Source organism: Chamaea fasciata, unplaced genomic scaffold (assembly GCF_029207755.1).
Source record: "Chamaea fasciata isolate MVZ Bird 193981 ecotype frontalis unplaced genomic scaffold, bChaFas1.0.hap1 SCAF_9, whole genome shotgun sequence".
NCBI lineage: Eukaryota > Metazoa > Chordata > Aves > Passeriformes > Sylviidae > Chamaea > Chamaea fasciata.
Genome location: NW_027094094.1, coordinates 30,366,781 through 30,383,539, shown reverse-complemented (window position 1 = coordinate 30,383,539; position 16,759 = coordinate 30,366,781). Strand labels below are relative to the sequence as shown.

Below are 16,759 nucleotides of genomic sequence, written 5' to 3'. Positions count from 1 at the left end.
AGGTGGCTCCAACCCAATGCCTGGAGATGGGGGCCATCCTCAGTGTGTTCTACTTCAACACCCCACTCACGGATCCATCCCACCACATTTCCATGATGCCAGTAAGATCACAGCCCTGCAGATGTACATGAGTCCAACTCCTCTTGATCATTCCCCATGCTGCATAGAGGCACTGAGGATCCCTGATGCTGACTGTCTTCAGGTCGGGTCCCTGAAGAAACTGATTGGAGTGGCTGGGATTCCTTTGTGCTGCTCTTCAGATCTTCTCCTGCTGACCTGAGATCCCTCTCCAGGCATCTCTTGATGTCCAGGTCTTCAAAAACAGGGTAGTGGGGCATGGGGGCATGGAAAAGACTAAAAAAAATTCCCAACATGCTTTATATCAGGGCAAGAAATACCTTTATTTTTGTTGTGATCATGAACAATAAAATACATCATTTGCTAATATTGGAACTTGCATGTCAGCATTTTGGAAAGAATGCAACATTAGGCTAAAATTGCATTTACAGAGTTTCTCAACTCACCCTCAGCATAAAATAATAAAAAAGCTATTAAAATTTCTTGTCAGGATTCTTAGATTGTTTGGATAAACTTTCAAGACAAGCAAATTACTTACCCTTCTTATATAGTTCTGCATTATGTACAGGCACGCAGCACCATAGAAAATACCATACACGACGCAGAAAATACCATACAAGGGAAATCAAAGGATGCTTAGATTTTAGTCTCAAAATCATGCGTTGTTCAATTACTTTTGTAAGCTACAAGAAGGGATACGGGTAGGGGTTTAAAATTTTTCCTTTTGTTTTCTTTCTCTTGGGGAATTTCCTTCCATTTGCTGCTAAGGAACAATAATAACCGGTACCTAAGAGAGACAAGAGATGTAGACACAGAAGAGGAGGAGGAGTGCAGCTGGCTGCTACTCGCCTACCTGAGGGTTTTTTCTCTTGGGAAGGGCAGAGTTGCTGAGAGATTTTGGGCTGGGAGAAGGAGCTGGGTGCAGCCTCTAGCTCTCTCTCACTCTCAACATCAGAGGGGAGACAGGCTGCGGTCACTGTGGGGAGAATTCACCAACACTGCAGGGTTCCATCTTCTGCTGTCCTCTCCTACCATGAGTGAGGCCCTGCTCATAAGAGCAGCCGCTGAACTGGGACCTTATTAACAATCAATCTCACTAGAAAGGACCCTCACCATCTACTTTGGTGCCTCAGGGGAAAAATCAGGACCCCAAGCCCTGAGCCCCTCCAAGGGGAGCCTCTCCCGACTGTGAGAGCTGGGCAGCCGCCACTGTCTAGTCCTGCCTTTTCCCTGCCACTGCTCTGGGTTTTTCCCTACACTTTAACCCCATACCCCCCGCCTGATGGAACACCCCCTCGGCTCCTGGCACCCGCCCTGCCCGGCCAGGAGCCAGCAGCACCCCCGCTGGCCGTGAGTGGAACTGCACCAAAGGGGACACACCTGCGGCCGAGAGAGGCTGGGGCTGGGTTCCTGTTCTGTTTGTGGTTAATGCCATTGCTGTGGTTTGTTTGCCTTGCTATACATATACACACTAGTAAAGAACTGTTATTCCATTTCCCAGATCTTTGCCTGAAAGCCCCTTAATTTCAAAGCTACAATAATTCAGAGGGAAGGGGCTCATACTTTCCATTCCAAGGGAGGTTCCTGCCTTCCTTGGCAGACACCTGTCTTTCAAACCAAGACAGATACCTATATCAACCAGAATTCCCCACCATAGCCCTTACTCCAACTAAAGCACAACCAGAAAACATTTCACTAAAAACTAGTAAAGAAATGCAGCCACAGTGAATTTAAAAAAGATAGCTGCTACCAAAAAAAATTACCTTCCTTTTTTTCTGGGCACCACTCCCCTTCATTTTTCCTAAAAAACTCAAGTTTGCTTTTTTAAAAGCTCTTGGCTTTTCACCTTCCCACCCTTCCTGTAAATCCTCAATCCAGACACCACTTTTTGGCTACTGCAGCTCAAGCTACTGCCTAGAGCCATATTTTCCCACCAGATACTGTCTTCTGCATGCAACCAGTGGGTCAAGAAGAGTGTTAGCCACTTTTGTCTTTTACAGCGCATTAGATTCTCACAGGCACTTGTGAATGCAGCCAAAAGACTATGCTTGAAAATCTGCCCTTCAACTGGACAGTCTGGTGGCCTAGAGAGAAGACAGGAGATGAAAATGAGCAAATCTCTCTGAATCTTCAAAGCCAAAGGAGTCCAGCTTCTTTCCAGGCACTGGGAATCCGTGGGGCCATCCCCAGGGAGAGACCCGCTGCAGTTATTACTTTGAGGGCCTTTCATGGTCTTTCGGAGGCACGTTTCCACAGAATTTCATATGGTCTGTCTTAAAACACGAAATCTGCAGAAGTCCAAATGCCCTGGGCACTGCTGCAGCCCTGGGCAGTCATTACTTCCCTGCTGCTGACAAAAGCTTTCAGAGCTCACCTGAGTACCCCCCATCAGAGGGACAAGCAGCTCCAAAGGCCTTCAAAAGCCCAAAGAGAGACTCAGTACCCATGTCATGGACCTCCTGCCACACTCCTTGGTCACTGGGATCCAGGTGTACAACACATGCATCCCCTTCAAGCACATAGATGGTTCTTTGGATTATTTTTCTCCTGGTCATTCATAATTTAGGAGTAGCTACTCGCTGCTCTCTGTACAAGTCAGACTGTTTCTGACTTTGCATTATTTCTGACAGTGTGGCTAATAATTTACACAACATCTTGTCTCACAAATATAAAATAACCAATAAGCAGTATTAATAAAATGGACCTTCCACTTCCCATTTCTGCTCATCAATAGCATTAGGGGACAACTTATGCATAAAGCACATCTGCTGTATGTCTCACTTTAAATTATGGCTGCAGGGTTAATTCAACACCCCAGTCTAATCTCCCTGTACTGGCAGTCCAGCATGCTGTACTGCATCAGCGTTTTCACTTGATCTTATTATTTTAAACAACTACAGTAAAACAGTGACACCAAGAAGAAAAACAGTACTGGGGGGAAATATTTAAAAACAATGACCCAGTTGAGATAACCAGAAAGGGATCTGTTTAAACAGGCTCAGGAGAAGCATTTTTCATATTTCAGCACATTTTTACCAAGCTACTCCCTTATATTTCCTGAATTCCCAGTCTGTCCTATATCAAGGCTATCCCATAGAGGATACAAGAACAGAGCAACAGAAGGTCACGATGATATGGAACAGCTATCTGAATTGATAGACATTTCAGTCTGTGTGGAAAATCGTGCTATGGAAAGCCAGTGTCCATAAAGGAGACAGAGGAGTCCTGCAACTTTATTGGAATAAAGGGAGAGAGTCCACTGGGGCACACACCCGCAGGGTTTTCTCTCTCAAGGTTTGGGAGGGCGCAGCCTCCCTTTTATCCTGAACTCCCAGCTGCATGTTGCCCTCTTCCTTTCGCCATCGGCTGAGTGGGAAGGTACAGACTTCCCGACCCATCTACCACATATTCCCCCTTAAATATATCATTTTCTGCCAGAGTTCAGAAACTCAGGCTTGTGTGGACCCAATTGTCCGTTTTAGGAGTCAAACTGCCTGGGTTCTGCAACAAACTTGTGGCTTGAAGCTAGTAGAGACATTAAGACCCAATGTTTGTAAAGACATTTGCACACATTTTTCCTATCAAATCCATTTGATGATAACTTTTGAGGACACGCATTTATTGAGGACAGGCATCAATGTAAAAATATCTGTTAGTACTTCCTACCAATTCCTAAAATCCTACTGGTGTACAAAATTAACACAACTTTTTTTCACTGAGTACATAAACTCCTATTATATTACCAATAATCTCAGAAACCTTTGGGTATTACCAGTTTTATATTTATTGGTACTTCCACTGGTATCTGACTGCTTGACTATGTAGTCATTAGCACTACTAAGTCCAGAAAAAGTCACCTTATTTTACAGGAGTGACGTAATTTTAATAAAAGGGCCTTTACTGAAGTTCAGCCAAGCCCAATCCAAGCCAGATAAATCAACCTTTAAGGCCTGTGCATTTTGACATATAAATAAGCTGTCACACCTCTAATCCATATGTTTCTCTCTCTGTATCTATTTGTTTCATGGATTGTTATCCCAGTAAGTGCTGGCAATAGCTCCAGACCTCCCCCAGGCACAGGAGAACAGCCACCTCTTGCACTTAATAAAACCTAACAATGAGGGAGCTATCAGCTCCGTCAGTTTTCAGGGTCTTTCTCAGCAAGGTTCAAAACCAGAGTACTCCTTTCTCACTATAATGCTGAAAGAAAATGGCACTAAAGCAACAATACCCACCACAAATACAGACCTCTAGCACCAATTGCCAGCGCAAACTATTTGCACCTATTACAAGCAAAACACATACTGACAAAAAGCACAGAAAAGGGTATGAATATCTACTACACAGTCTTAGGGAGTCTCTGTGCAAGCATGTTCTAATTTTTAATTTTTTGTTTGTTTGTTTGTTTCAAAACCAGTTAATTTCTTAGCAAATCACTGGATTCTTTTCAATGCCAACTGTGTCTGAATTGTAAGTCAATGGAGCAAAGGAACTTAATCATGGGGAGTGGTTTGAGAAATCCTATTGTTAGACAATGTAACTCGCCAAAGTAGGAAAACGATGAGGACAAAGCACTCAAACTCTTCTATTCTCAGTCCCCTCACTGAAAAAGTGAGATAGAATGGCACCTGACTCACCTTCCAGTGTCTCAGGATCAACACGTTTAATAATGTAGCGAGTCAAAAAGGCAGGAACCTCTTCTTCAGGCAGGAGCATGCAGTCACATTCCATTGGGAGAATGATGGTGCTTGAGGCAAGCAGAGAAAGCTGGATCCACAAGCCTCGGCTGTTTGCTCACAGGCACAGCAGTGGTTGCTGCTGCTGTCAGTAGTGGCAGCACACTGGTCTGCACTGTTACAGGGTTGGAAATGTGTCACTGACAAGTGGGACTGGAATAACAAAATTTATCAGCTTTGCTTTTAATGTCTACAGGCAATAGTCAGGGGCAATATTAAAGACTCAATGACCATCACTCACTTTTAATCTGCTCTCTATTCCAGACTCATTTCCTTTAGTGAGCACAACTACTTGTCCAGATGAACTCATCCAGCAAACAAACACAGGGTGTAGAAGCCACCTGGCTCTAAATCTATATTGAAGGCCTGAGATTTTCTTAATATTCACTGACACAACTAACACAGTGAGTAGACCATTGCTGATGCAAGAGAGTGAACTTTAATGTGGATTAGAGACATCAAAATAGCCTGTCACACTAGGAAGGTATTCTGTGTGCTACCTAGTAATTATTCTATTTCAAATGCAACAGGAGAATAATTTAAAATGCCAGTTTAAAACTCAAAGAGATGAAACCAGCAATGAGGTCAAATTTGAAAAGGAGAAATAAGAAGAAACAGAAAGCCAGCTATTATGTCTCCAGAATGATTTTATAAACATCTTCTATTAAATGAGGCCTTATAAAAATGAGCAAAGAATTATCTCCAACAGAGCCAAACCAGCAGGTAGTATGTAAATACAAGTTAACAAAAAGCAGCTGAAGAGTGGCTTGTAAGTATTAAATTAAACTTTCAATATTCAAAATTTAATGTAAGCTCTTCTTAAAACATACAAAAAGCAAGAATTAAATATTAGAGTAATAAACTCACAGTAATTGCCTCACATTGGAGATCTACCTCACCAGAGCCCAAAGAAATACAAGCCAACAGTAGGAATAGTAACAGAAAAGTCAGTGAATTTACTAATTATCTTTTCTAAAGCCTCTTACCTTTGTTTTAATCGCAAAATCCCAAACTCAAAGCAGGACCGTAATATGAGCCCTGCTGGTGCCTTCCCCCTCTATGCAAAGAGCTGTTAAAAGAAAAACCCCACACCATCAGCAACACCTGCTTTTTAGCATCATATTAATGTGCATGGAGGGCAGCATGAAGTTTGGCTCACAGCTCAGGTCAGGTGCCCAGCAGCCTTCATCTGCAGTTCATGAGTTAGGTAGCTTTAAATACAGGCATTGATTTCAAGAGCAAATACACAAACCACAAATTGAATTACAGCTGTAGGAAAACTATCTGTAAATACGACATTGCAGGAGTTTGTACATTGTCACACAGACATTTCATGTTTGAATTGGTGGCTTACATGCCTATACTGCAGCAATAACTAGGCAGATGCTGGTTTTAAGCCCCTTAAACAGAAAAAAAACACAGCAAAATAGGACAAGGACATGAACAGAAACACCAGTTTGCAGCATGTTTTTCATCATTGATCTTATGGGGTGTTGACAATCCAAGTTCTTGTGTGGGATGAGTTTTTTTGGTACAATTGGAGATTGATAAAGAATTCCAATCCAGCATCTGACACACAGTCTTCTTGGCTATACTGAATTTTAAAGGTTTTCAGAAGTTGAAAAATTACTACATTTGGCAACAGAATGTTATATTTATCAACTGTGTGTCTTCAGGAAAATGAATTTGCCATTCTGTCATAAATTGTCAGCTTTAGGAGGTGTGATTAGACTTTAGCCATTGGTGTAGAAACGTAATTCTTTCTCGCAGTTCATTGCTTTCCAGCTCAAAAGTTTATTCATGGACTATGGATAATATAAGACCTTAAAATGAATTGTGGGTGTAGCAACTGTTTATAAAACAATCAAACCCGATTGCATGTTTCGAATAAAAATTCACTTTTCTACGTAAGTGTGTTATGAACAATCTTTATCTCACTCAAGCCCTGAAAGGAGCACATGGCTGGTGAACAGCAAAGGAATTGAGCTTCCCTGCTTGCATTTTTATGAGCAGAAGCTTGCAATGTGTAGAGAAGTCCACAGACATGCCAGAGCAGCAGACTCAATACAAACATTAGCAAGAGACAGCCCATGGAGAAACCAGGGTAAGCACATCTCAGCCTGAGAGAGAAATAGCCAGTGAGTAAAATATGAAAGGGCTAGAGTTATTAATCTGTCATGCACTGCATGACAGCTCTTGAAGATACTCTGCCATAACTCTTTTCCCATCTCCACAGCTAATCTTTCATAAGGCTAATACTTAATCACTAACATTTTTGTTAGGCAGAAAAACTAAAAGACTGAATCCTGTATGTATTACATTATTGCTACCTAGGGATGAAAGCAATGGGATTGTTTTCATTAACCTTTCATTCTTATAAAAGGACAAAAATCAATATTAAATTTATTCAGGCAAGTGAAAAGCAATTTCAAGTGATCTCACAAGGGATTTCACTACCATCGCTTTTTTCCTCCCACAAATTCTAATAAAAAATATTATGATCTGTCCAAATGTAAGACAAATAGAAAAAGCAAGATACTGTCAGCTCCTCAAAGGCATAGGATAAAACTGCCTTTTTACAGCTGGATAACTGTCTTACTAAAAATATTGTTTTCTTTGGAATCCTAAGCAAGTCTGCACCATCTTACTGAGAACCTGTGTTACACTTCTTGCACAACACTGAGCTGATCTCTTTTTTAAAAAGTACCTGTGATACAGACTTTTTTCTTTGGTAAATTAAACAATTTCGTTTTGGTGCACTTTGCCCTTTTGAGCCACGAACAGACGTTTGAATTACAGGGATTTTTATGCACTTTCTAACTTTGCTGGTATGTTTAAATATTCCACGGCATTTTGCCATTTAAAGAACTGGCTTTGAATTCGCAGTCAAACATCTGACAAAAGCAATGATAAAAACCACAAAGTAATTTGGCAGCAGCTCCACTTTCCACAGAGGACAAAAAAGTGCTGAAATCCAAACATGACAAATAACTGTTTAGTTTAATCTGTGACTTGACCCCTTTCCGTGAATTCTCCACACATCCTTTCAGAGTCTGTCACAATGCTGTGAAGGGGAGGGAGGGAGCAGGGGCAGCCCCAGCCTGGTGCATCAGGCCCCACTGGCTCCGACAAAGTCCACCAAACAGGACTCTTCTCTTTTTTTTTTTTCCCTTGTTTTGTTTGTTTTTGTTACAGCAGCCTTTAAAAATATCTTTAAAAGTAAAATCTTTAATTACTTTTATCAGTACCACTATTCCATAAATGCATTTTTACTGCAGCTGTTTGCTTTTGAGTAGTTTTGGTCCCCTTGCCCACGGTGATGCTTTTGGAGAGTTTGAGGTCAGTCATAACTCATTTTCAACAGTTCAGCATCTTCACAAGGGAAACTTGTGAAGTATTTGTACTATGCAAAACAGATCTAAGATTACAAAAAGTAATTTGGTGGAAATTAGGGTTGCTGAGTCCACCAGGGTGGGTTCCTAAAACCCTCAGCTGTCCTCTGAGCTCTGCCAGCCCACTGCAATCACATGGCACAGGGACATGCCTCTCCTCTTCCAGTTCCCTGTGGTGGTACAAAATGGTGCCTGCTTTGAGGATGATGGAAATAACCAATTTGTTACTTCTTCCATCATGGTTTTGATTGGGCAGTGGAACTGTGAGTAATAAACTCACAGTAATTGAACTGGGAAATGTGCAGGTTTCCTGGGAAATACTAATGGGTGGAAAAGCAAGCCCAAAGTTGTATCAATGTGCTGAAGGCCTAAATCTGCTATGCATTTAGCCACATTTCAATAAATCCATGCCCAAAAATGAACAAAAAATATGTCAAGATATACTCACTTCTCCAAGCAGAAATCCAGACAACGCCCATTCAAATTCAAGTGAGAAAGCACATAAAAACCTCCCAGAAACTTCTCCAGGTCTTTGTGAATAGTGTTACAAGGCTACAGGGCAGCCAGTCTGTGCAAACTGCCATCAGGAAACCTTTGGGAATACCACATATAAGATAACTGTGACATTAGTGTGACAGCTATATTGGAGAGCCACTGAAAGGCTAGCAATTCTGGTTGCACTGCTAAAAAAAATCCCAGAATCAGTATTTAGATTTATTCACTGTAAATTAATCACTACACACAAGAAGATGAAATAAATTACAAGGGACAAAATTTTGCCAGTTAAAGGGATCTGATTCTAGTAAATGTCTTATTTCATTAGAAAAAAATTACTGTATAAATGCTATCGTGCTTTTAGGATGCTGTGTAATTCACCATCACCTAAAAGCAGGGGAAAAGTAGATAGCAAAGGAATATTCTGGGGAAAACTGAAGAGGTTCTTTTTTGTTTTTTTTAATTCTACTTAAAAAACAACAGCAGGAAAACAGAAAAAAACATATTTGGAGGTGCAGAATACACTTCAAAGCCTTCTCATTTTCTCCCAAGTGTGAGTTGGCAGGTGTGAAGGACCTGCCTTTGACAGGCTATCAATCTACAAGGATGAATCTACTGCTAATTAAATTTAGCTAGGTTAATCAAAGAAATACAATATTTATTTTTTCATTTCAAGTATTTATGTAGAAACTTACAGCTGTTCTCAAAGACTACTGTTATATATATAGTTATAAATTTATGCTTGTAAGGTTATGCAAGTCAAAGCTGAAGTCACACTGTGGTTTTCCCACCAGACACAAAAAACCATTTCCTACATGAACTCATCAACAGTCCCATCAGCAAGAAACAGATTGGCAGAACTGCAGGAAGGGCCATGGATTATGTCTTGGTTTAGAGACAAGTTTAGGAGAAAAATACTTAGGAATTAGTGTTTCCTCAAAAAAAAAAAAAAAAAAAAAAAAGAGGTTAAAACAATCCCTTTCTGTCAATAAGAAATTAATACTGATGGATGAAAGTGAAAAAAACCAACCATTTACTGACAAATAGACTGCCCACATGGCACAAAAAAAAAACTTTACCCATCCCCCATTCCCCAGGCACAAAAAAAAACCCCAAATGCCAAGGAAGAGAAAGAAAAAAACATAATGGCCGCAACATGGTGGGGAAAAAAAGCCAAACAGTGCCTGCTTCTGTCTCAGGGAAGGGAAAAAAAAACCAAAGGGCTCACGCAGCAGCTTGGGAAAAATAGATGAGAACCCAGTGAATCTCTGGCATGGGTCTGCTCTCCACAGCAGATGAAGCTGGTGGGTTTGATGCCTTTTCTCTTGTTGGCTCCGCTTTTCAGAGGTCTGGGGTCCAGGATGGAGCAGCCCCTCACCTTCTCACTGCCACCCCCCCCCCCGTCAATTGTTCTCTCTGATCTCAGACCAAAACCAAACTGTTCAATTCAAGAAAAAAAAAAAAAAAAAAAAAAAAAAAAGGACAATGAAGGGTTGATGTCGCACTCTCCAAGGCTGGGGAAAGGCAAAAGATCTTCTTGTCTAAGCTAACCAAAACCAAGCTAGCTAAACAAATAAAAGAGCCCAGTCCGCACGGCATGCCGGACACCTGGAGATTGAGGCCTGCCAAAGAGCCCCAAGGCGCTCTCCTCCCCCAGACCCACCTTGAAGCTACAGCAACCATCTCTGAGCATAGAAGAGACAATCAGGGAATAGAAAAACCACGCCAAGACAGATCAGCACCCAGGTACACCTCCCTAGTGGACTTTAAATGGGGGTTTCCTAAAGAGATTATGTATCAGAAAACATCCAAGCCACTTATTTCCACTGCCAGATTTGTCACTTGCATATCAGATAGCAATTTTAGAATCCAAATTTGCCAAAGCATCAGATGTATGTCACCTTTTACCGATCATCAGAGACCAATTACGTCTGTCCACTTTGAGTTTGTTTTCAGACATAAGGCCTAAGGACTAGTATTTAACCCAGCACTGCTCAAGCATAGGGCTAGAAAGGGCACAGATAATCACCACTGAGCCCCTAGCAGTGCTGTGCAGTTGTTGTGCATGAAAGATGTTAATCCCATTTATCCTCAAAGAGCTCCACAGTGTTCTTTGGAAGAACTCTCATAAAAAAACTTTGGAAGAAGGTGCAAGTGCTACATGTTGCCATGCCAATGTATGCTACAGCCCAATTATTTCACCTATAGCTATCTAGAACTTCCCTCACTGCAGTTTAAGCCCCATTTCTCCTCATGCTACAGACTTTGACTTACGAGAGCACGAGATATTTACGATCTTTTGAAACCAGTCAATAGCGTCCCTAGCCCAAACATATGCCTTCTACATTGTCAGACACAGCCAACCCCAAATGTATGCAGATCAACTACTTTCTCACTAGTGGAAACTTTTGTTCAGTGCAAGGAGAGTTTTAAATTCTACTGGGAAATTTCACCATTTTTAGGGTAGCAATACTCTTCCTGGCCTGCTGTTAATCTGGCTGTCAAGTTCATCCAGGTACCAGTGCAGATGATTGCTTATTTATGCTGAAATTGTCACGATAGTTACAAAAAAACAAAAACAAACAAACAAACAAAAAAATCAATCTGCTACTTTAGGCTGGCTTTTGTCTTTAACAGTTCCTCAGCAAGCCTAGCTCCAGTCATGTCAAGATCAACTGAGCCCAGCTCTTTTCTGGGCTTATGTGCTGCTAAATTATCCAAATCTTTAGAGTTTCAGTCTTCCACATATCCTCCAACTGGCTCAGCTGTGCATTCAGCTGGCTGGCTTCCATTCTGTTTCATGGTACATCGAATACATTATAGACATCAGATTTGAGGTCCTCCAGATATTGCTGCGGATAATTCCAGATTATCCAAGCTTTTCAAAAGCTCCTCTCTCATACCTCTGTCAAAGCCTTCCAGTTAACAGTACTGGAGCTGCTGCCATTCCTGTCACTGGAGTCTCAGTGCTTCTCAAATTGGTTTAAGGATGAAAAAATACAAAACTGACTCGGCATCCCTTTGCTCACAGCAGCTGAGGTGCAAGGGTGAGGCGAGAGGCAGCCCACATTTACTGTGCTCTTTCCAGGCTGACTCCCAGCATTTCCGAGAATCTCCTGTCATTCCCTGACTCAAAGGGCAGCGTTTAAAACTGTAATTTTCAACAGGTTTTAACAGAACTTTTTGCTTAGATTAATTATGATGCACGTATGCCCCTTTCAGCAGTAGGCTGAACAGTAGAATGGCTGATTTATGGCCTCTCTTGATGGGCCCAGGGTACAAAGTTCTTCTGCTCTCACTGCAGTCAGTTGAAGACGTCAGTGGGCACATGTTCAAACAGAGAGACCAATTAAACCACTTCTGCACAGAACATAAGCTGGGCTTCTTTCCCTCATGACAAATGAGTAACAGCTGGCATACAGAATTAATCAATTATTGCTCCTCCAGCAATTATTATTACAATTGCTTTTCTTTTTTAACTAACCCTTGTGGGGAGAAACAGAACTCCTTAAACATCCCTCATCCTATGTCCAGAAGCAAAGGAAGTCTAACACTGACAATCCCTAGGCAGATACAAAAGAAGGAGAACAGGGAACCACGCGATCCTCCTTTACCTCCGTCCTTCAGAGGATTTTTTCCTTTCAGTGAAATAAGAACAATGCACAGGACACCCAGAGAACAGGCCAGGCCAGTCATATTCCCAACACAAAGGATACCAGAATTCAACCCATGCTATAGTCTGAGAGCTAAAAAAGACCTTTGGGGTTTCCAAATAGTCAACAGCTGAAAAATCGTGCTTGTTCATCTGCCAATATTTTCCATGTCTCTCTCACTTTCTTGCATTGCAGTGTCTGCTCTCCTGGGAAATTAAGATGTTCATCTTATTAAAAGACATGCCTAAGATAGCCCTTAATTTACCTCCAATTTATTTATTTTATTAGCTACAGCACTACATCTTTCTTTGCTTTTGAATAATCCCATTTTCCAATCCAAACATTCCATACTTATCACAACATAATTGCTGATATTTTGGCTTTATGGTTTTGGATGGAAAACATTATTTTAAAGATATGCTACAGCATACACTGCAGTGACAGGACTTTATTCTGATTTGTTTTTCTTACAGGCATTAATTGAACTTTCACACAGCATTTTTAAATTTACAATTACTTGGCTGCCTATCTTCCAGCTAGTGAAGCATAGCTGTCCATATATCTTACACCGTAAACTTGCTGCAGTCTGATAACATAACCTGAATCATCTCCATCCTCACCCATGGGCACATTCAACGTACTTTATATTTGTAAGCTTATTCTAAAGTACACTTTGAAGTTATCAGTGGTATAAAGCCAGAAAACCTTTCACCAAAATACCCTGACAAATATCTCTTTCTAGACAGTCAAATTGCGAAAAGTGCTTTCTAAGTCTGAGTATTTTTAACAAAATCTTATTAGACAATGAGAAAGCAGAGAAATCTATAATAATTTTTTTTAAAAAAATCAAAAGATGTTCTATTCTCCCCCTTGAGGAAGTTTGGCTCTTTTATATCATGTAGATTTACATACTGAATATTCAGTATCAGTTACACATCTCTCTCCAGTGCCAGAAACAGATCATTAACTTGCTTTTTTTCTCTTAATTATGAAGTTAGACAAATTAATTTTCCACTTGCTTTGAACAGGAGAGACAGGTTCCCAATTAACTCAGCATTCAGGCTCCATGAGTTTTAAGCTTGCAAACTTTTCCAGGCGCAATGGCAGCAGCACAACTGACAATTTTTTTCCTATTTGTAGATCTTGTACTTAGCTCAGTTGAAAGCACCCAGGGTCCCTGAAACAGGCATCCACAAGTGAGGGCACTTATATGCTTTTCCTCTACGTACCCACAGCATTTTTCCAAAGCAGAGCATCATTTCATCTCATCTGGACTGAGTTACTGTGAATCAAGCTGTTCTGTTTCCAGGGCACAGCGTTTGCAGCCTGTCAGAAGCAGTGAGTTTCTGCTGGCACATTTTTTTCATCTGACACTCCACTAACCACATTTCAACTTGTTCTGCTCTTCATTCATCAGTTATGTTGAATCTGAACTTCCCCTTACTGTCACTGGGAGAAAAAAAGCAATATACTGTAACGCCAATTCCCTTCCTTTTCATTTCATTTTTGATCTCTGCATTATAAAATGCTCTGTAAAATTTGCTAAATGTGTTTCATTTAAAATTGCTAATCTATTTTGGTATAAGATCTAAACATTTATATGCTTTCCTTATATTTTCAGCAACTGGAACATGATGAGAAATTTTTTCTCCAAGGATGGGTGGGCAGCACCTCTCTAGAGCTGTTTTATTCCTTATTACCTTATCCCCAAAATAATGTTATTTAGATGCAAGGAAGGGCTTATCAGTATCCAGATTTTGACTCCTACTGACTAGTGGTTCACAAGCTCAGAAAAAAAGTCTCCCAGCACAGTCTGAGCCTTTTCCTCTGGGACTCATTACAAAGAGAAATTTGGTTCAGTCACCTGCTAGGCTGGCTTTTCCTACCTCAAAAATAACTTGATATTCACAGGAAATTTTCTGTAATTTTTTATTATATGAAACCTTAACACCAAAGATCTTGCATTAAGGTTGAGTGATACACTGCTTCTTAGGGACAAAAAGCCAGAACTATTTTCAACTTCTCACAGACCATTGAGTTTGAACACTGAAGAATGCTCTCGTACAGGTTTTCACAGAATCCCAGAATGAACTAGGGTTGGAAAAGACCTTTAAGATCATCTAGTCCAACATATCCACACCAGCGACACCAGGACAGGGGTTCTGCTATTTCTGACAATTAGTAGCAGACTTCTAGGGAAGTCTTCAGGGGCTGCTTTGGGTCTTTCAAATACATCAGTAAAACTAAAAGTGGAATCTCTCATACCACAACACTAAGAGAGAGGAAATTTAACATTAGAAAGGATTTAAAAAAAAAAAAAAAAAAAAACACAACAGGTAAAATTCCTAGTAACAGTAGAGGGGGGAAAAGAACCAAAACAACCCACATAGCATGCACTGAATGTTCTAGTTTTCTGCCAGCATGCTTGTAGAGACGGCTTTGAGGATATTCAGACTTTAAGGGTCCAAATAGGCCTTTAGGCTCAACCAAAACCTTGAATACCAGCTCCTCTCCCAGACTGTTCTTGCTGCCTTTCAGCACAAGTCACCTCTAGTACAGTAGCAGTAACCTGTATAGCTTTAGACCTCTTCCTCCTCCTCCACACCATCACTTCCTGGTCATAATGGTAACAACAGGCACGGAGACATCCAGCAATGTGTCCGTATTTTCCTTCATTACTTATTTGTGCTATTGGCAAGATGCTGCTGTAAAGGCCCCCTTCAGTCCTTGAAAACTGCCGTCACAGCTGCTGCAACAAGCCAAAGCCAATCTACACAAAGGCTAAAGAAAAGGGATTTAAAAGAAGTGTTGGAAGAACCAGCCTAGATAGTCAGACTACTCTCTGCTCTCCTCTGCATTGAACAAATACATTTTACAGTTCCAAATAACAAATCTGGAGGCCACTACACCAGACTTTTTCATCTTTCTCTACCTGCTTAGCACATCTGGCTGCAGAGCTGTCCCAAGTTCGCATGTGAGATCTTGTTGCAGAATCTAGGCTAGGCCCAAAAGGTGGTTTGAAACATTCCAAACAAACTTGCCTGTGCTCTGAAACCAGGGAGAGGTTTTCCTAATGATTATTTCCAAATTGATGGTGTGTGAACAGAAGCATGAGGAGCAAAGCCTGCAGTGAGCTCAAGGACACGAGGCAGCCTCTCTCCTGCCTCTGAAACTTTAAGACCTGACAAGCAAGCAGCAGCCAACCCAGCTGCCAAAGATTAAATAGAAAATCTGAAGTAATCCTGCAAAGATGTATTAAATGATCTTTGATGGCAAATTTGAGATAAGACAATCAAGCCCATGAACAGACCATATTAATCAATCCCACTTCATGGACAAAGTAACACAAAGCGGAACTGACAGATGCATTATAAAATCCAAGATGACCAGCATTTCTCCACATCACTTAGAGAATTTGTTTTCCAGGTATTTCTTACCTTGTTTTAAGGGACACTCATGAGCCAATACTGGACCCATACAGGTGGCAACCCCTTTCCTGTGCATCTTGTAATTATTCTGGATGTTTTTCCTACTTCTCTACTTTTTCTTTCCTTTCTCTTTTATAAATACTAAAGTTGTATTATTGCTTTGGATCCCAACATTTGACCTCGTTTGTGTTTAAATCTTGCTTTTGGATATGTTTAGAACCCAGTTCCTTTCCACAGTTGGGGACTGAGGCAAAACTTGCCTCTCTTCCCCTTAAGAGGATCAGAACAGGGACCACTTACCAAATATTACTTGAGTTGTTTATCTTCCATCTCTGCCAGAGGAAAATACCCTTCACTGCAGGCTCACTAGGAAATACTGTTTTGGTTTCAGTCCTACCCCAGCTAAGTCTCTTTGGTCAGTTGGAAATACAGATTTACGTTCTGGTTGTAAAAGAGGGTGATTTCTGATACTTTAGTAACTGAATCATGAAGATATTGGATACACAATTCTGCCACAAAAGCTTTTGGTTTTGTTTGCTTAAAACTCAGGTGATGAGTACTTCAGAATTTGTGTACAAGGCAGTCAACGCCAGAAAGTACGGCAAGAAATCTGGCCAGAAACTGAACTTACACTTCACTTTTTTTCATTAAAAAAATCATTGCATTGTTATTTGCATTATGCTTGCTGTTTAATCAATTATTCCCTAAGAGTGAATTATGCTCAGGTGTCAAACCCTTAAGCAACCAACAATTAGTGCTCAAAAAAAGGAGCTCAAAAAAAGTAATTATGTGCTCATTTCTCGGCATTAATAAATCTACCTTAATTGACAGCATGAAATTGCTGCTGTCCTGTCAGCAATGCCCATGGCTCTGTTAGTAGTTTAAGACAGCTATGAATATCCAGCTATGCCTCTGAAGGTTTGAGGAATGAGGCGATGATAATCCTCATAGACCTACATATGTGAAGGCATTTATTT

General features: G+C 40.8%; 1 long non-coding RNA gene across 4 annotated transcripts in view; it reads right to left on the bottom strand.

Annotated features, from left to right (window-relative positions):
• Positions 1-16,759, bottom strand: part of LOC136294169 (uncharacterized) — a 150,048-nt gene that overhangs the window by 72,064 nt on the left and 61,225 nt on the right. The window lies entirely within an intron of this gene.